This window comes from Nerophis ophidion, linkage group LG23 (genome assembly GCF_033978795.1).
Source record: "Nerophis ophidion isolate RoL-2023_Sa linkage group LG23, RoL_Noph_v1.0, whole genome shotgun sequence".
Classification (NCBI taxonomy): Eukaryota; Metazoa; Chordata; class Actinopteri; order Syngnathiformes; family Syngnathidae; genus Nerophis; species Nerophis ophidion.
Window position 1 is genome coordinate 28,251,600 of NC_084633.1, and position 22,553 is coordinate 28,274,152.

Sequence of the window (22,553 nt, forward strand, 5' to 3'; positions counted from 1 at the left end):
ATGGTTGGAGTATGAAAGTATTGAAGAAGAAACTGAAGCTATTGAGCGAATAGCTATTGACGCTATTCATAGCCATAGCATGGCCGAATAGCTGCGTTAGCATCGCCGGTAAAATGTGCGGACCAAACGATCAGGACTTTCGCATCTTGTGACACTGGAGCAACTTAAATCCTTCGATTGGTAAGTGTTTTTTTCGCATCAAATGTGGGTGGAAGGAAACGTAATATAGTTGCAATTGCATCTGCAGGTTATCCATACATCTCTGTGCCATGTCTGCTTTAGCACCACCGGTAAATAGCATGTTAGCATCGATTAGCGTAGCATGTTAGCATCGATTAGCTGGCAGTCAACATCAACAAAACTGACCTTTGTGAATTTGTTGACTTTATAGTTGCAAATGCATCTGCAGGTTATCCATACATCTCTGTGCCATGTCTGCTTTAGCACCGCCGGTAAATAGCATGTTAGCATCGATTAGCGTAGCATGTTAACATCGATTAGCTGGCAGTCACCCTGCAACCAAATATGTCTGATTAGCACATAAGTCAACATCAACAAAACTCACCTTTGTGATTTCGTTGAATTTATCGTTGCAAATGCATCTGCAGGTTATCCATACGTCTCTGTGCCATGTCTGTCATCGCCGGTAAAATGTGCAGACACTCCCGCACATTCAATGGGGGTCTGGCGGCAGACACTTTCGCATCTTCGGCCCAGTGGTGCAACTTGAATCCCTCCCTGTTAGTGTTGTTACACCCTCCGACAACAGACCGACGAGGCATGATGTCTCCAAAGTTCCAAAAAATAGTCGAAAAAACGGAAAATAACAGAGCTGAGACCCGGTGTTTGTAATGTGTTGAAAATGAAAATGGCGGCTGTATTACCTCTGAGACGTCACGTTCTGATGTCATCGCAAAAAGAGCGATAAACAGAAAGGCGTTTAATTCGCCAAAATTCACCCATTTAGAGTTCGGAAATCGGTTAAAAAAATATATGGTCATTTTTTCTGCACCCTCAAGGTATATATTGACGCTTACATAGGTCTGGTGATAATGTTCCCCTTAAAGACATGACTAGTTAGCTAGCAGCAAACATCCATCCGCAGTCAGCAGTGTTTTAGCTACTTCTAAATGGATGGATGGATAAATTACTAGTCTTCACCTCTATGGCGACAAATAAAGTTTCTTGCAATTTCCGTTATCACTGCAGGACGTGGAATAGCTAAACATGCTTCACTACACACCGCAGGAGGATACAATAGCTCACTGGCGTCAATTTAAACAAATGCCATGGGTGGATCTACACCTGACATCCACTGTAATGATACCAAGTACAAGAATGTATCTAGTCGATACTATGATTCATCGTTTTTTTTTTTTTTTTTTATCGTCATAAAATCTTTTTTCCTTTAAATTTTTTTTATTTTTTATGTGTATAAACTCAAAAAATGTGTCCTTGGACACATGAGGACTTTGAATATGACCAATGTATGATCCTGTAGCTACTTGGTATCGGAACAATACCTACATTTGTGGTATCGTCCAAAACTAATGTAAAGTATCAAACAACAGAAGAATAAGTGATGATTAAACAACAGAAGAATAAGTGATTAACAGAAGTGTAGATAGAACATGTTAAAAGAGAAAGTAAGAATACTGTATATTAACAGTAAATGAACAAGTTAATAAATAAATGATAAATGGGTTGTACTTGTATAGCGCTTTTCTACCTTCAATGTACTCAAAGCGCTATGACACTACTTCCACATTTACCCATTCACACACACATACACACACTGATGGAGGGAGCTGCCATGCAAGGCGCTAACCATTACCCATCAGGAGCAAGGGTGAAGTGTCTTGCTCAGGACACAACGGACGTGACGAGATTGGTACTAGGTGGGGATTGAACCAGGGACCCTCGGGTTGCGCACGGCCACTCTTCCACTGCGCCACGCCGTCCCTTTGTTGTTGATTAATAATTAATTTTTTTAAGCTTGTCCTTTACAAATTTGACAAAATAATAGATAGATAAAGGACACAATATGTTACTGCATACGTCAGCAGACTAATTAGGAGCCTTTGTTTGTTTATTTACTACTAAAAGACAAGTTGTCTGGTATGTTCACTATTTTATTTTAGGAATAAATTGCAATAATAAACATATTTTTAATTTACTCTAAGATTTGTTGTTAAAATAAAGCCAATAATGCCATTTATTTGTGGGCCCCTTTATTTAGAAAAGTATCAATGTATCGAAATACATTTTGGTACCGGTACCAAAATATTGGTATCGAGACAACCTGACAAGATTTTTTTTAGAAATATCTCCGTAATCATTTAAATTTTAAGGACTTATACAGATCCTAAATACACAAAAACAAATAGCAATAGGTCAGAAAAGTTGGTTTTGCATAATATTTTAATAAATTATGGGTTTTTTTAGAATATCAATGGGTTTTTTTTGGTTTCCTATCCACAGCTTCTTTGCGTCCTGTTTCAAAGAGGTCTTACATGCCAGTGTCCAGCTTGTAGCATCATTTGTTCCAGAGCTGTATTATTTGTCCATCAAACAATGTCTCCTAACATCCCTCCTCGAAAAGAAACAAGCTGAATCAACAGCATGCACACTCTCAGTGATGAATGGCATTTGGGTGTTGATGTCAGGACTGCTGCGTGCCCACTTGATACACACTGATAAGACTGCTCAAACAGATGAATGACTTGAGCCAACATGAGACGCAGAAATGAGCCCACACCAACACATACACACCTCGGTGAACACGTGCTTTTGCATGATGACGCCTGTGTCGAATTCTCCGAAACGGTTGTACAACAAGGAGAGAGGGGAGAATGCGGGCTTACTTGTCGGCCCGGTCCTGTTTCCTGACACCCAGGCTGGTATTTCCTATACGCTCAGGAAGCAGAGGAAGTCCTCCAGCAGCATGTAGTGTTATGGTCTACAGTTTGTGTTCTTGCAGTCATCAAATCCATGCCAACGGCAACGTTTAAGACAGGGGTGCCCACACTTTTCTGCAGACGAGCTAGTTTTCAATTGACCAAGTCGAGGGGATCTACCTGATTTGTATACCGTATTTTCTGGACTGGGCAGCACGGTGGATAGGGGTCACAATACGAAAGTCCCGAGTAGTCGTGGGTTCAATCCCGGGCTCGGGATCTTTCTGTGTGGAGTTTGCAGGTTCTCCCCATGACTGCGTGGGTTCCTTCCGGGTACTCCAGCTTCCTCCCAGCGCCAAAAACATGCACCTGGGGATAGGTTGATTGGCAACACTAAATTGGCCCTAATGTGTGGATGTTGTCTGTCCATCTGTGTTGGCCCTGCGATGAGGTAGCGACTTTTCCAGGGTGTCCTTCCGCCCCGAATGCAGCTGAGAAAGGTTCCAACACCCCCCGCCATCCAAAAGGGACAAGCGGTAGGAAATGAATGGATGCATTTTCTGGACCATAGGGCGCACCCGATGATAAGGCGCACTGCCCATGAGTGTGTCTATTCAGGTCTTTTTTTTTTTATGCAAAAGACGCGCTGGATTATAAGGCGCATTAAAGGGTTCATATTAGGATTTTTTTTCTAATTTAAAACACTTCCTTGTGTTCTACACAAGTGATTGTGGTTCTTTAGTCAAAAGGTGATAAAAATGACAGTCGCTTTAGGATGCGTCATTTTGTGGGCGGTTTTATTTACGTGGCTGACCTTTGGCCGTGTCTTCTACAAGTCATCTTTGTTGTAGCGGTGTAGCGTGCAAGGACGGGAGTGGAAGAAGTGTCAAAAAATGGAGCTAACTGTTTTAATGACATTCAGACTTTACTTCAATCAATAACGTAGCAGAATATTCTCATCTGTGACTCCCTAGTGCAATAATGGTGTCGGAAATGTGTCCCGTGAGAAACCGTCTGACCGGAACTCTCTAATAACTAAAGTTCCTTGGGTGAATAATGTAAAGTCACTACACCGGTATGTTTTAGTGCTTTCATGGTGAGTTTATTGACATAAGTAAGAACTGTACACTACTTTATATTGGAAATGGCAACAGCGGAGGATGATTGTCCCATAACAAGAAGATAGAAAAAAAGAAGCTTATCGACGAGGGCAGTGTTTTTCAACCCCTGTGCTGTGAGATATGAATGAATGAATGGTTTATTTTGAGCCATGCAAACAAAACAAGAGAATGACATAAAATACAAAAGAAATATATAGATACATTATTTTTACACCTACATTGAAAACATTACATGTGACTAATCTTTTGTAGATGTCAAGATTGGCTCAAAAGGGAGTGAGAAGAAGTAAACTTATTAGGTCCCACCCCTATACATATACAATATATATATATATAATATATAATACAAGAATATATATAATATAATTCAATTCAGTGGTTGCTGCTATATATTGTCAATATATAATACATTTAAATTCACACACACTTACATATATACATATGTACACACACATATATACACACACATGTATACAATATATATATATATATATATATATATATATATATATATATACACATATACACACACAATCACATACATACACACATGCATATACCCAAAATACACACATATCCATCACACACACACACACACACATACACACACACACACCTATATAAATACTATATATATAATAGTATATATAATATACACTTTAGTCTAAACATTATTAACAGTTTATGGTGCCTATGGGAACAAGCTTTCATTTTGACTGTGATATTAGTGGTTAATAGTGGATCTGTGGCTGTGGAGCTACTGCCCCTGATCAACAGGACCTGAGGACCACTCTTGCTATGTGTCCAATGCTGTGCATTAAAAGAGACGAGGGGAGCCCCCTGCCAGAGGAGTTATCCACGAACATAAGATCCCCCACTCGCCTGCCCTGTACTCCAGATAGTGTACCCAAATCCCTTTTCTTAGTTTCCATCGGCACCAATTCTGTAGTCAGAATTCATATTTGTTTTTACGTTTGCAGAAAATTAGTATTAGTCAAATTGCATATAGGAATGTTTGTGTACACACACACACACACACATGCGCGTACACACACACACACAATTCAATGTATTCCTCTCATTGATACTAATCCATATAGTTTAACTAGTTGGATGATGTCATAGAAGTAATAATAATAATGATAATATCAACAATAACTAAACAATAATAATATCGATAATGATAACAATAATTATAACAATATGAACAATAGCAATGACAATAAATGATGACAATAATACATATAAAATAATGAAGATGATGATGATGATGATAATAACAACAATAATAATAATAATAACAATAATCATTATTAGCCAGTGATGGAGTTTAACACTTAGGCATCCATGTTCACATTCATATACATTGCCCATACCATTTTTTTGTATCTTGTTTTGAACTGATGGACATTTGAACATTGCTTGAGCCCCACATCCAATCCGTTCCAAAGTTTCATTCCACGCACAGACACACACAAACTTTTCCTTGTAGTTCTTACTTTTGGAATAGTAAAGATACTACACCCCCTTAGATTATGAACTCCTTCTCTGTTTGAAATGTTTTTGAATATTGGCAGGTAGAACCTTTTTGTTTGCTTTAAATAGTAATTGAGCTGTATTAAAATCAACTAGATCAGGCAGTTTTAATAATTTAAATTGTAAAAATAAAAAATTTGTGTGGTCACAATATCCCACCTTGTGTAGAATTCTTATTGGACGTTTTTGGAGTGTAACCAGGGGATGTAGTGAAGTTTTGTAGTTGTTGCCCCAGATTTCTATGCAGTAATTTAGATATGGTAAGACCAATGAACAATATAATAAATGCAGAGCTGTGTAATTTAAGAAGAATTTGGATTTATTGATAATAGAGATGGTTTTGGAGATTTTGCTTTGTATATGTCTTATGTGTGGTTTCCAGCTTAATTTATTATCAATAGTGACTCCTAAGAATTTAATTTCTGACACCGTTTCTAGAATCACGCCATCTATATTTATTGCTGGTCCTGGATTGGAATAGCCGAGTAACATAACTTTTGTTTTCTTTAAATTAAGGGATAATTTGTTTATATCTAACCATGTTTTTAATTTTGCAAGTTCATTATTTAGGGTGGATACAAAATGTGTATAATTATCGTTAGAATAGAAAATATTAGTGTTGTCTACAAATATGACTAATTTTAATACATTTGATACTGTAAATATGTCATTAATATATAAGTTAAATAACTTGGGACCAAGAACGGATCCCTGTGGAACCCCACAAGCAATGTCCAAATGCCCAGATGTAAACTCGCCCATCTTCACAAACTGCTGTCTTTGTGTTAAATAGCTCCTTACCCAAGTCAAAGCTACTCCCCTTATTCCATATCTGTATAATTTTTTCAGTAATATTTGATGATTAGTGGTGTCAAATGCTTTACTCAGATCCATGTAAATTCCAGCTGCATATTTCTTACTATCTAAGCTATTGGTTATCTCTTCTACTGCATCAATTATTGCCATAGATGTTGACCTTGCTGTCCTAAAACCGTATTGACTTTCATTAATTATCTTATGTTTATCTATAAATTTCTCTAATCTAGTGTTATATAATTTCTCCAAGATTTTGGAAAACTGCGGGAGCAAAGAGACAGGTCGGTAGTTTGTGAAGATGTGTTTGTTCCCATTTTTATATATTGGTATTACCTTTGCCATTTTCATTTTATTAGGAAATTGTCCTGTTTGGAAGGACAGGTTAAATATATGAGTTAGTGGTTTGGTGATGGAATGTATGTTTTTTTCACAAGTGTCATATCTATGTCAAAACAATCAGTAGATGTTTTATTTTTGCAATTATTAACAACATCTATTATTTCCTCTTCAGTTACTCCCAACAGAAACATACTCATTGGATTCATTTCAATCAGTGACTCCATTTCATTGCTGCTATAATCAGGGATTTTGGCTGCCAATTCTGATCCGACATTTACAAAGAAACTGTTAAAACTCTCCACAACATTATTCATATTATAATTATCTTGGTTGTTATCAGCTAGGATACAAGTTATTTTTTGATTTGCCTTTAATTATAGTGTTAAGTATTCCCCACACCTCCTTAGTGTTGTTCTTATTCCTATGTAATAGATTGGTATAATATATTTTCTTACTAGTCCTTATTATATCAGTCAATTTATTTTTATATGTTTTATATCTATGTTCAGAGTCTTCAATCAGTTTCTTTGTATATTCATTTTTTGAGCCAGGTTTTACATTACTTAATTTGATGAATTGTCTATATAATGTGTTTTTCTTTTTACAAGCGTTTTGTAAACCCTTGGTTAACCATGGGCACTTTAAAGTTTTGTTGTTGTTTGTAATTTTTTTATTGGACATTTTTGGTTATATATTGAATTAAATATATCTATAAATGATTCAAAGGCACTATCCACATCCTTTTTGTTGTACACGCAATCCCAGTTTTGCATTGTTAGGTCCTGATTTAATAGATTGAAAGAGTCTTCTGTTCTAACTCGTTTGTAAGTATATTTTTGCTGTGAATTCAGGTCTGTACTGGTCTCATCATTATACACTGTGAATACAGGCAGATGATCGGTTATGTCACAGACCATTACTCCACTGATGTTTGAAGACTGCATATTATTTGTGAAGATGTTTTCGATGAGGGTTGCACTGTGCGATGTTATTCTAGTCGGTCTTGTAATGGTTGGATATAAACTCATACTGTACATCCTGTTAATATAGTTTTCTGTTGCTATGCGGTTATTTGGATTCATGAGATCAATATTATAATCCCCACAAATAAATATTGTTTTATTAACTATTTCTGAGAAAGTTTTTTCAGCCCACTCAGTAAATAGTTCCACATTTGAACCTGGTGACCTGTATATACAGCTAACTATGATATTTTTCTTCCTTTCATTAATGATTTCTATTGATAAGCATTCAACTATATCATCATTTACTGATACAGTCATGTCTTCTAATATTTTGTATTTATATTTCTTGTGAACGTACATAGCGACTCCTCCACCCATTTTATTTGTTCTGTTAATAGTTTAAATTATAATCCTTTATCTCAAAATCAATGCCTTTTGCTTCATTAAACCATGTTTCAGATATAGCAATTATGCTAAATGGATTCACAAAATGTTGTAAGTAGTCTTGAATTGCACTGGAATTTGCATACATGCTTCTACTGTTAAAATGGATGACTGAAAATGTGCCTTTTGATTTTATTGAGTTATTATATTCCTTTTCTGAATAGTATTTGCAGTTAATGGAGTCAGATGATGGAAACATATTATCTGGATCGAGATGATATTCCAAGTCTAATGAATTGTGATCAGTATACTCAGATAATTTTAGATCAAAAATCTTGGAATCTAGAATCCTTTGTTGTATTGTTAAATTGTTGTCTGTAATATCAGTCTGGTGTGCCATGGGAGATTAAGTAGTTTCACCCATTTGGGTTAAAACATTTTTTGCAAACCAGTAATTATAATCTGTAAGTAGTGTACCGTTGTTAAGTGTCTGCGTGGTCTAGAGCGCGGTTGAGTAACCGTGTAATATTCTTCCATATCAGTAGGTGGCAGCATGTAGCTAATTGCTTTATAGAAGTCGGGAACGACGACGATAGTTTTTTGTGATCCCAATACGCAGACGACAGGTGGGGAAAAGGCATCTAATGCTTAAACAAAAATAAACAAAAGGCGAGTGCCGCTAAATAAACGCATTGAAGCTTTGGCTATGCAAAACGAAACTAAAACTGAACTGGTTGCAAAGTAAACAAAAACAAAATGCTGGACGACAGCAAAGACTTACAGCGTGTGGAGCAGAGATGGCGTCCACAAAGTATTTTCGAACATGACATGACAATCAATAAAGAAGGATAGCATCCGCAAAACTTAAATAGTCTTGATTGCTAAAACAAAGCAGGTGCCGGAAATAGCGCTTAAAGGAAACTGCTACAGGAAAATACCAACAAAAGAGGAAAAGCCACAAAAATAGGAGCGCAAGACAAGAATGAAAACATTACACACAGGAAAACGGCAAAAACCTCCAAATAAGTCAGGGCTTGATGTGACAGGTGGTGACAGTACACCTACTTTGAGACAAGAGCTATAGTGATGCATGCTTGGTGATGGTTTGAATTCATATCCAACAATTGTGACAACGACTTTTTACTGTCAATATCCGTTGCTGGTTTAATTTTTAATGTTTTCTGCTTGTGGTGTGCTTCAGGATTTTTACAATGAAAAAATTGTGCCTTGGCTCAAAAAAGGTTGAAAAACACTGGACTAGGTGTCGGCACGGACAACAAAGGCGGACATTTTTAGGACTTATGCAAATCCCAAATACAGATCAGTAGGTACCGAAAGGTAAGAAACGTTGCTTTTGCATAATATTGCGAAACAAAATGGCAGATAATGTCTTACCTTACACACACACCACGATAATACTCCTTTGTTGAAGCACAGTACAATCCATCAAGCGGTGCGGCTTCATAGCTTACCAAAGTCCTACTAAAACATTTTAATCGATTTTTGAGGGCCTTGTGTAATGTTCTATATTTTTAACGGAGCATATGAAATGTTGGTGTTGTTTACCTGAGTCATATTGCAGTCTACACATATCTCTTGTGTGTGACTACCATCATATTACAGTCTGCACGTATCTCTTATGTGTGACTGCCATCCACTGGTCAGACCCATCATTACACCATGTCCCAAATAAAATAGCTTAGAGGTCAGTAAGCACAACCAAAATGATTCCGTACATTAGGCGCACCGGGTTATAAGGCGCACTGTCGAGTTTTGAGAAAATAAAGGATTTTAGGTGCGCCTTATTGTCCGAAAAATACCGTGTATAATTTATATTTATTTGTTTATGAAAGATACGTTTTTATTAACACAGTGTTTAATGATAATACAAGCATGTTTAACACATATAGATTCCTTTCTTTCATGAAGAGAAGAATATAAGTTGGTGTATTACCTGATTCTGATGACTTGCATTGATTGGAATCAGACAGTAGTGATAACGTCCACATTTTCAAATGGAGGAGATTAAAAGTCCTCTTTTCTGTCCAATACCACATGAAAGTGGTTGCTTTTTGCCATCTTATTTGTCCAGCTTCCATACTCCTTTTTAATACACTTTACAAGAAATACATTGTCGGCTAATTCAGTAGCTTGCTAGCTTGTGCGCGCCAGCTTTCGGAGAGTCTTATTTTGTTAGCGCAGGCAGGGATGAAGAAGCGCTTTTATTGTGAAGACAGGAACTGTGCAGTCGGTCTTTAGACTTGACGGAGTCTGTTGAAATAAAAAATGTTTCTCGCCTTCATGTCGGTCGTTTTTTCTTAATAATGATCTGGCATCAGCCAGCGTCATCTCACAAGACCCTCGGGTGCCGTGAATGTCAATCAAGTGACGAAAGTGACGTCTTGGTCAAGATTAATAATCCCTAATTTTTAGGTCTATTTTTTTAACACCCTCCACCGCCGACCGGTAGCCCGCGATCAACATAATGGGCACCCCTGGTTTAAGAGATTTCACCGGGTTTTTTGTTGATGACCCGTCCCCCACCCCTGCCAGCTGCTAGACACCCGCTTTGTGCATCATGGAAACAAGCCAGACTGATAACGCGCCACATGGCCCTTTGCACCGGGGATTGGTGTGTGTGTGTGTGTGTGTGTGTGTGTGTGTGTGTGTGTGTGTGTGCACAGTGTCTACATCCCCCTCTCTTTGTGGCATGGAGATGTGTGTTCTGATCTCTGCGCAAACACACACCTTTCACACACACACGGTGTCAACCCGGCAGCTACAACATTAGGTACAGCTCAGAGATAACTAGAAAAGGACCCCTTTATAGTTCATTAAACTCAGGCTCAGCAACATGTTTTATTGATTTTATTGACTGACTTATTTACATGTGTCTTGGAAAAGAACTGACTGACCATACCATTAGGTACACCTGCCCACTCTGATAACAAGCTATATGTTAGGGCTGTGAATCTTTGGGCACCACACGATTTTAAACCAATTCTTGATTCAAAATCAATACTTTTTAATAACATTGGTGCCAGTTTCATGATTAACTCAATTCGCTTCAAAAAAATGGATAAACCACTCTGATACATTTCTATATTACTTAAAAGACAACTGGTTTTGTTAAAAAAAAAAAAAGAGACATTAAATAAAGTCAAAACCAGTGAAGTTGGCACGTTGTGTAATTCGTAAATAAAAACCGAGCACAATGATTTGCAAATCCTTTCAATTTATATTCAATTGAATAGACTGCAAAGACAATATACTTAATGTTAGAAATGAGAAACTTATTTTTTTTGCAAATAATCATTAACTTTGAATTTAATGGCAGCAAATTATTGGCACAGGGGCATTTTTACCACTGTGTTGCATGGCCTTTTCTTTTAACAACACTCAGTTAAAGGTTTAGGAACTGAGGAGACCAATTTTGGAAGCTTTTTAGATGGAATTCTTTCCCATTTTTGCTTGATGTACAGCTTGTTGTTCAACAGTCTGGGGTCTCCTTTGGGGTATTTTAGGCTTCATAATGCACCGCACATTTTCACTGGGAGACAGGTCTGGACTACAGGCAGGCCAGTCTAGTACCCACACTCGTTTACTATAAAGCCACGCTGTTGTAACTAGGGTTGGGTATCGAATATGGAATATCGATTGAAACTGGGACTAACTTTCCGATTCTCCCGGAATCGTTCAAAAGTTTAAATTTCGATTCCTAGTTTCGATACCCAGTCCGCCGACCGGAAGAAGAAGCCGCTGAACACCAACGAAGAAGCGCCCACCGCCGGAAGTGTTAGCATAGCCGAGCCTATGTAGCCGAGCGAGTCAGTCAAGCATGGATAGCGGGCGTCGGGGGTCGAAAGTGTGGCTTTATTTTACTAAAAAAAATGAAATATCGGCTAAATGTAACACGTGCGACAGGACTGTTTCGTGCTTAGGAGGGTGCACGTCGAAAATGATGAAGTACCTCCGAGTTCATGGAGTACAAATAAATGCGTGTCCCGTCTTCGACGCGCTGCACCGACCGTCCTCCTCTGCCTCTTCCTCTGGCTCCGGCTCCGACGCCCAGCCTGGCACCTCGGTGACTGCACTGCAGTCCGAATCCGGTAAGTAAAACAATATATATGCAATAAATAATGTGTTTTGCGCCAACGTTAAGGCAGCTAACAAATTAGCCGGCGTGTTTTTTCATAGACAATTTACAACCTGCTAGCCAGGCTCCGCGATGTGCTCAGCGTACTCCGTTCACCATAGCGGCAATGGGGAAGATGTCGGTGCCACAGACGGAAGAGTGCCACAGAAAGGTCACTGCACACATAGTCAAAAGACTGCATCCCTTTTCAGAGGTGGAATCTCCAACATTCAGGTTAATTAAGCAATAACGTTAGAGCTAAGCTAATTGATACTGGGCTAAACAGTAACAGCAACATTACATGTTTGTTTATGTTTGCAGGGATATGGTGAAAACTCTCAACCCAAAATACATACCACCTTCCAGGGACTACCTGGCAAACACATTGATCCTGAGATGGTATAAGAAGAATCGGAATCGAGAATTGTCAGGAATCGGAATCGAAACAAAGACTCAGAATCAGAATCGTTTGAATTCAAACGATACCCAATCCTAGTTTTAACACATTGCCTGGCATTGTCTTGCCGAAATAAGCCGGGGCGTCCATGATAACATTGCTTGGATGACAGCATATGTTGCTCCAAAACCTGTATGTACCTTTCAGCATTAATGGTGCCTTCACAGATGTGTAAGTTACCCATGCCTTGGGCACTGATACACCCCCATACCATCACAGATGCTGGCTTTTCAACTTTCCGCCTCTATCATTTCGAATGGTTCTTTTCCTCTTTTTTTTCCGTTTGTTGCACTTTTATTGTTTCATTATTTTTATCTTGCAATTTTACTTTTTATTCGAACCCTTTTACTGTAGTGCTTTTGCACTATCTTGTTTCGCTCATTCATTGTTTATGTTCTTTGTTTGTTTTTTGTTTTTTTTGCTCTACTGTATGCTTTTTAAACTGTAAAACATTTTGGTCCAATTTAAAAATTGTTGTAAACGAGCTATATAAATAAAGTTGCTTTGACTTGCCTTGCCACGACGTCCATAGTTTTCAAAACATTTTTGAAATGTGGACTTGTGGAGTGTGGACCACAGAACACTTTTCCACTTCGCATCAGTCCATCTTAGATGAGCTCGGGCCCATCAAAGCCGGCGGCCTTTTTGAGCGTTGTTGATAAATGGCTTTGGCTTAGCATAGTAGAGTGTTAACTTGCACTTACAGATGTAGCGACAAACTGTGACAGTGGTTTTATGAAGTGTTCCTGAGCCTGTGTGGTGATAGGACGGCGTGGCGAAGTTGGTAGAGTGGCTGTGCCAGCTATCTGAGGGTTATTGGTTCAATCCCCATCTTCTACCATCCTAGTCACGTCCGTTGTGTCCTTGTGCAAGACACTTCACCCTTGCTCCTGATGGGTCCTGGTGAGCGCCTTGCATGGCAGCTCCCGCCATCAGTGTGTGAGTGTGTGTGTAAATGGGCGAATGTGGAAATACTGTCAAAGCGCTTTGGGCTCCTTAGAAAGGGGTAGAAAAGCGCTATTCAAGTACAACACATTTGCCATTTACCATATCCTTTACACAATGATGTCGCTTTTTGATGCCTGAGGGAATCCAAGGTCATGGTCATTCAATGTTGGTTTTCGGCCTTGCTACTGACGTGCAGTGATTTCTCCAAAACTTTTGGTGATATTACGGAGCGTATATAGTGAAATCCCTAAATTCCTTGCAATAACATGTGTGACTAGCACACGTCTTTCTTTTTTATGCATTCTAAATTGTAAATAAACTCTAGCAAGAGGCGGCTGACAATGCAGTTTAGGGGATTCAATCTAATCTGCCTATAAAGTGTTCTAAAAACAACCAGAAACCTCTATCAATGTTTTACATACATGCTGTAAGTATATACTGTTTGTAACAGACACATTCATAATAACCGGCGTGGCGCAGTGGGAGAGTGGCCGTGCGCAACCCGAGGGTCACTGGTTCAAATCCCACCTAGTACCAACCTCGTCACGTCCGTTGTGTCCTGAGCAAGACACTTCACCCTTGCTCCTGATGGGTGCTGGTTGGCGCCTTGCATGGCAGCTCCCTCCATCAGTGTGTGAATGTGTGTGTGAATGGGTAAATGTGGAAGTAGTGTCAAAGCGCTTTGAGTACCTTGAAGGTAGAAAAGTACAACCCATTTATTCATTTATTTAACCTAATATTTACCATATTCAGGCATACAGTGGCACGTTGTTTTCACAACATTGGCTATTTCTTTCAACAAAAACAACAACCACTAATCATGCCAGACTCCATGAGCGTCGCCGCCGATGACTTTAGGACAAATGCTGATCCAGAACCCTGTTGCGCCAAGGAACGACACCGCCATCTGCCGTTTGGCTATGCCTTATAGCGAAATAGCGCAAATTTTTACGAGATCTTGCGACGCCACGCATAATCATGTGATAAAGTAAACGCTGAATTAAACACCGCGGAACGTCTCGAGCTTTGCTGTCAGTAACATCATCCCTGGCGGGCGTTGTAGACACAGACAACTCCAACGAAACACACTCCTGCTTCCCCGGCCCCCGTATCAGCTGGCATTTGACACAGGACCCCACATAGCTCCCCGGTATTTGCCTGTAAATGATTCTTTAATTTTGGACCTACAGAATCAGCATTTGGGTAAACAAGGTGAAATTACGGATTGACAAGTTGACTTCATGTCCGTCCCATCCCATTAGGACGTTTTAAAAATGTAAAATACTACATATCTTATTTTGAAGGTAAACCAGATACTTTATTTTGTGTCTGCTTGACCTTCCTGTCCAACACAAGCAGATTTCAGCTCAATTCATCCGTCGTATATAGCGGCGACCGGCAAAAGTAAAACCCCAGCGTATATTTTGCGCAGGGATGCGGAACGCCCCGCCATTTCGGGGCCGTTCGGCGGGCGGTGGAAACGGACACATTGACTTGAATAAAAACAAAGAGTCCGCTGCCGTGGCGATGGCGTTCCGCAGCTGTTTTGCATCCTGCGGAAAACAGGGTTTAGTATGTTAATAGCTGAACAAGCTGGTTATCTCTGTGTTTAAAGCACTGTGTTACTAAAAGTAGTTCCTATTTGTTAGCTCTTATAATAACAATGTTGCTAATATCTGGTTAATATGCAGGTCACAACATGTATATTCAGTATTGTTTTTGGGTGAAATAGATGACTCATTAGCCACATTGTTAGTATTGTCTGGTATAAGCCGTATTTTACAATTTAGAATACACAAGGAGAAAGACATATGACACTGGCTCACATAGGGGTTATAAATCAAATGTAAAATTCCAACAAATGCTGTTCCCCTTTAAGTGTAGACTCTTATTTTGAAATCCGTTTATGTTGCTATAGGTGCACACGTCATTGCAGATTTGCGTTTTTTAACTCTTTAAGACACAGGTGTCTAAATCCATACAACCACGGGCCACATTTGGGAGGATAATCATCGTAAATCTAAAGAAACAATCACGAACATCGACATCCGTCTCTTTCTAAAGCACACACACTCGCTTGCCCACTTTTCCTTCTCTCATCCATTCACCGCTCGTGACACATTTTCAAATTCTCAGACTGTCAGGAAATAGAACTCTTCCAGCAAAAATGCACGTTTTCTATACACCAGGGTTAATTAAAAAAGTCAATCTACTAGGGTTGTGTCTATACCAATATTTAAGTACCAGTACCAAAATGTATTTCGATACTTTTCTAAATAAAGGGGCCCACAACAATGGCATTATTGGCTTTATTTTGACAAACATTTTTAGGCTACATTAAACATATGTTTCTTATTGCAATCAAAGAACAATTTAGTCCTTAAATAAAATAGTGAACATACAAGACAACTTGTCTTTTAGTAGTAAGTAAACAAACAAAGGCTCCTAATTAGTCTGCTGACATTTCCAGTAACATATTGTGTCATTTATCTACCTATTATTTTTGCAAAATAAAAAGGGACAAGCTGTAAAAATGGATTATTAATATACTTGTTCATTTACTGTTAATATCTTCTTATTTTATGTTTCAACATCTTCTATCTACACTTCTGTTAAAATGTAATAATCACTTATTCTTCTGTTATTTGATATTTTAAATTAGTTTTGGATGATACCACACATTTAGGTATCGATCCGATACCAAGTAGTTGCAGGGTCATACATTGGTCACATTCGCAGTTCTCATGTGTGCAGGGACACATTTCCTAAGTTTCATAGTAGTATCGACTAGATACGCTATTTTACTCGGTATCATTACAGTGGATGTTAGGTGTAGATCCACCCATGGCATTTGTTTACATTCGGGCGCGCTAGCTTGTTGTTAGCAGTAAGCTATTGTATCCTCCTACGGTGTGTAGTGATGCATGTTTAGCTATTCCTCGTCCTACAGGGATGATACTTGTAAGAAACGTACTTTATTTGTCGCCATGGAGACAAGGATTAGTGATTTAGAAGTAGCTAAAACACTGCAGACTGCGGATGGATATTAGCCACTACTTAGCTAGCTGTGTCTTAAAGAACCTCTTCTTGAGGGCGTTTCAATGTTATAACGTCACCTTTATCGTTAGTTTTTAAGCCAAAATGCGTCCGTTCTCTCTTTTCTCACTACACACTGTGTCTGCTTGTAAGTACTCCGTGTGTGTGCGTTGCCGAACATGCTCCTCTGTTAGTAAAACTAGCAATGTTACGATGTGACGACGACGCGTCGTCATGCCTGTAAAAAAACAAAACAAAAATCTGGCGATCTGTACTTTTGCATGGTACCGTTTTTGATTAATTAATATAGCGATACTATACTAGTACCGGTATACGTACAACCCTGCAATCTACACATAATGTCCCTACAATGTCCACCTAAAAACACATTCACTGGCTGTCAAAAACCTTTCATCCAAGGCAGAAAATGTAAGCACAGATGACACCTGTGTTCATCGATACAGTGATGTATTAGATTTAGGTGTATTTTGTCACTTGCACAGGGTCCAGGAAACATCATCAAAACAGTTTTTTGTATGTTGTACAACACACAGGTGTGCAAAAGGGAGTAGGGGGCAATACGTGTTTATCCTGTTAGGCCCAGGTCTGACACCTGTTTCAAGACACACATTTGATGTTTTATTGCTGCTCTGGTATCATTATAGTCGCAAATGACAGCTGTGTTTATTTAGCAAATAGCATCTCCGTGTTAAATAAATTAGTGTTAACCTCGCCACTTGACGGTTCACTTACTGCAGTGCATCACGGATTTCATAGTACCATGTAAGTTTTTACTTTAAAGATTTGAAACGTAACCCCCACGATAATCAGGTGAACAATGTGTAGTTTAAGACTCCAGTTTAATTGACACTTATTATATGCAATAATATTTGCTGCTTTTTATATTAATTTTCAGTACTTATGTACATGTTATTTGTTAGTTTTTTATTTGAATACAATTGCAAATATTTAAAAAAAAAAAAATAAAAAAAATCACATTGTCATTGTGGGGTATTGTGTGTAGAATTTTGAGGACATAAATTAGTTTGTTCCATTTTGGATTAAAGGCTGTAACATAAAATGTGGGGAAAGTGAAGTGCTGGTAATATTCTCCGGATGCAATGTAGCTGACCTGGAGTGGTTCTTCTCACCTTATAGACACGTTTTTAATTTTCCTGAAGGAATCAATAAAGTACTATCTATCTATCTATCTATCTATCTATCTATCTATCTATCTATCTATCTATCTATCTATCCATCTATCTATCTATCTATCTATCTCTATCCATCTAAGTTCCTAGAATAGTGTAAAAACATCTCACAGTATGCTTCAGTGCAGATAATGAACATGTTGAAGTAATATGATGGTGTCAATCAGTTATTTGTTGAGGCAGATTTTTGTACTGTACCCAAATCTTCCTAAAGGTGGAGGCGGTGAGTGTATTTAATGTAGCGAGAGGAGAAATGATTCAGGGTGGGTGCTTCATTTGATAACCCATAAAAACACAAGTGACGCATGTGAACATGAATATGAATGAATATCAGGGTCCCATTGACGTCAGGACTCTGGGAGTCTCATTTAACGCTATCATTCCCTTTACTTTGCACGCGTGCACATTGACACAACATTGTATGTGTATATGTTTATATATATATATTTATATTATGTATATATAGTGTGTGTATATGTGTGTGTATGTATGTACTGTATGTATGTGTATATGTATGTATATATTTATATGTATCTATGTGTGTGTATGTATATACATATATGCATGTATATATATATTTGTGTGTGTGTGTGTGTGTGTGTGTGTGTGTGTGTGTACATACAGTATATATATATATTTGTATATGTGTGTGTTTGTGTATATATATATTTTTTTAAGTATGTATGTATATATGTGTATATATATATATGTATATATATGTATATGTATATATATGCATGTATGTATATGTATATGTATATATATGCATGTATATATATGTATATGTATATATATGCATATATATGTATGTATATGTATATATATGCATATATATATGTATATATATATATATAAATGATAAATGGGTTGTACTTGTATAGCGCTTTTCTACCTTCAAGGTACTCAAAGCGCTTTGACACTACTTCCACATTTACCCATTCACACACCCATTCACACACTGATGGAGGGAGCTGCCATGCAAGGCGCCAACCAGCACCCATCAGGAGCAAGGGTGAAGTGTCTTGCTCAGGACACAACGGACGTGACGAGGTTGGTACTAGGTGGGAATTGAACCAGGGACGCTCGGGTTGCGCACGGCCACTCTCCCCACTGCGCCACGCCGTATAATATATATATATAATATATATATATATATATATAATATATATATATTATAATATATATATATATGTGTGTATTTATGTATATATATATATATATATGTGTGTGTGTATATATATATATATATATATGTGTATATATATGTATATATATATATGTGTGTATATATATATGTATATATAATATATATATACGTGTACAGTATGTACAAACTCTGTTTCCATATGAGTTGGGAAATTTGGGTCAGATGTAACTATAAAAGGAATACAATGATTTGCAAATCAATTTTAACCCATATTCAGTTGAATGTGTTACAAAGACAACATATTTGATGTTCAAACTGATAAACATTTATTTTTTTGCAAATCATTAACTTTAGAATTTGATGCTAGCAACACGTGACAAATAAGTTGGGAAAGGTGGCAATAACTACTGATAAAGTTGAGGAATGCTCATCAAACACTTATACGGAACATCCCACAGTTGTGCAGGCTAATTGGGAACAGGTGGGTGCCATGATTGGGTATAAAAGCAGCTTCCATGAAATGTTAAGTAATTCACAAACAAGGATGGGGCTAGGGTCACCACTTTGTAAGCAAATTGTCGAACAGTTTTGGAACATTTCTCAACGAGCTATTACAAGGAATTTAGGGATTTTACCATCTACGGTCCGTAAAATCATCAAAAGGTTTAGAGAATCTGGAGAAATCACTGCACGTAAGCGATATTAAGGACCTTTGATCCCTCAGGCAGTACTGCATCAAAAACCGACATTGGTGTGTAAAGGATATCACCACATGGGCTCAGGAACACTTCATAAAACCACTGTCAGTAACTACAGTTGGTCGCTACATCTGTAAGTGCAAGTTAAAACTACTATGCAAAGCGAAAGACATTCATCAACAACACCCAGGAACACCGCCGGCTTCGCTGGGCCCAAACTCATCTAAGATGGACTGATGCAAAGTGGAAAAGTGTTCTGTGGTCTGATGAGTCCACATTTCAAATTATATTTGGAAACTGTGGAGGTGGTGTCCTCCGGAACAAAGAAGAAAATAACCATCCGGATTGTTATAGGCGCAAAGTTCAAAATCCAGCATCTGTGATGGTATGGGTGTGCATTAGTGCCCAAGGCATGGGTAACTTACACATCTGTGAAGGCACCATTAATGCTGAATGGTCCATACAGGTTTTGGACCAACATATGTTGTCATCCAAGCAATGTTATCATGGACGCCCCTGCTTATTTCAGCAAAACAATGCCAAGCCACGTGTTACAACAGCATGGCTTCGTAGTAAAAGAGTGCGGGTACTTTCCTGGCCCGCTGGCATTCCAGACATATCTCCCATCGAAAATGTGTGGCGCATTATTAAGCGTAAAATACGACAAGACCCCGTACTGTTGAACAACTTAAACTGTACATCAAGCAAGAATGGGAAAGAATTCCACTTTCAAAGCTTCAACAATTGGTTTCCTCAGTTCCCAAACGTTTATTGAGTGTTGTTAAAAGAAAAGGTGATGTAACACAGTGGTGGACATGTCCTTTCCCAACTACTTTGGCACGTGTTGCAGCCATGAAATTCTAAGTTAATTATTATTTGCAAAAAGAAATAAAGTTTATGAGTTAAAACATCAAAAATGTTGTCTTTGTAGTGCATTCATTTGAATATGGGCTGAAAATGATTTGCAAATCATCGTATTCCATTTATATTTACATCTAACACAATTTCCCAACTCATATAGAAACGGGGTTTGTATATATATGTACCTGTGATGAGGTGGCGACTAATGCAGGGTGTACCCCACTTTCTGCTCGATTTTAGCTGAGATACACTCCAGCCCCCCCGCGATCCCGAAAGTAATAAGCGGTAGAAAATGGATGGATGGATATATATATATATATATAATAATATGTATGTGTGTATACTGCATGCATCCGATGCATGCAGCATACATCCGTCCATAGTTATTCTACTCATATGGCTCCTTCATTCGGCACTCCAAGCAACGTTTGTAAGTTTTACAGTATAACTAAAACAATTCTTACTACACCGTCCCATGTGTGATGTCTGTAGGAGTGTTTTAATGCCTATTTGTATGCGCTATTGTAATGACGCTAGCGTTGTTAGCATTGGTTAATATGCTATTCGATTCCGAGTGTCTGTGCTAGTATTATTAACTTACAATTGTATTCTTTTGGTATTGTTTCAGTTTCACAAATTCCTCAGTAAATTCACCAAAAATTCCCCGTGGAGTTATTGAGTCTGTTTAGCTGATTGGAGAGCTATTTTCTGCAGCTAGTCGATCGATGACTTCTGTTTTGTTTGATCAGCAGTTTTACTGCCGTGTCACAGACATTATTTGGAAACAATTAAATTATGTAAATAAACTTTTACAACGTAAATATATATAGCTTATAATCCGGTTCGGCTAATATATGCAAAAAAAGGTTTCATTCAAAAATTTAGTGGGTGCGGCTTATGTTCTACGGTATTTATATTAAGATTGTTAACAATAGGGACGGCGTGACGCAGTGGGAGAGTGGCCGTGTGCAACTCGAGGGTCCCTGGTTCAAATCCCACCTAGTACCAATCTCGTCACGTCCGTTGTGTCCTGAGCAAGACACTTCACCCTTGCTCCTGATGGGTGCTGGTTGGCGCCTTGCATGGCAGCTCCCTCCATCAGTGTGTGAATGTGTGTGTGAATGGGTAAATGTGGAAGTAGTGTCAAAGCGCTTTGAGTACCTTGAAGGTAGAAAAGCGCTATACAAGTACAACCCATTTATCAATTATAATAAACCAATGTGACCAGATATCCGGTTCAAGAAGTGGCCCTTCAATTGGTAAAACTCGGCTGTGAATCCTTCGGTCAATGGAGTGTACTGTAGACAGATAAACCGGTTATTGCGCTGACCTTGAAATCAGTTGACCGTTTTCAGTCTGTGAAAAGAGCCAGGCGTTTGTTACGTCGCGTACGTAACTGAAGACCAGAAAAGGCATTGATACATAGGCCGTGAGCCGCCGCGAGACTAGCAATCAGCAGACAGTTGATCTTTTTCAAAAACGCAAGAGTTACGCCATATAATTACTCACACAAATACGTAACGTCAACACCGCGGACCATCTCCGTGCTGTGCCGTCCGTCAATATTGTAACATCCCAAGTATGACATTTACATCCTACATCCATTCTCGCTATATACGACAAATGATTTTGGGTTGACTCCCTTGCACGATTGTAATGGAACATTCATACCCCACACTGTCCCCCCCTGTGGTTACCTGGACAACCCTAACCTCTTCACTGTGTTAGGAAACATCAGACAACACACACAGAGACACCTGGTGCACATGAGAGACATGTTACCAGGTAACCAACGCCATCTCAGCCTCCTTTTTTGTCCTTCCCCTTGTGCAAATAAATACATGATATCCTTTAGAACTTCTGATTATCTACAAAACTTATGATTAAACATTTCTTCTTTACTGCCTGCCACCCTCTTTTCCTCCAACAGTATTTATTTTGTTTTGTTATCTGTTCATGACCATGAGAGCTAGATGTTCTGCTTTGATGAGAAAGTCTATTA

At 38.4% G+C, this 22,553-nt stretch overlaps 1 protein-coding gene and 1 long non-coding RNA gene across 3 annotated transcripts in view; both read left to right on the top strand.

The window, feature by feature from the left end:
• The window catches only part of rab3db (RAB3D, member RAS oncogene family, b), a 61,243-nt gene that overhangs the window by 21,699 nt on the left and 16,991 nt on the right, over positions 1-22,553 (top strand). The gene's annotated exons all lie outside the window — the stretch shown is intronic.
• On the top strand, positions 4,584-13,168 carry LOC133541869 (uncharacterized). Of its 2 annotated transcripts, XR_009803993.1 has the most exons (3): positions 4,598-12,167; positions 12,256-12,427; positions 12,515-13,168. It is a non-coding gene; the product is annotated as an uncharacterized LOC133541869 (long non-coding RNA). The 2 variants fall into 2 exon arrangements; XR_009803992.1 differs by having other exon boundaries at positions 4,584-12,427.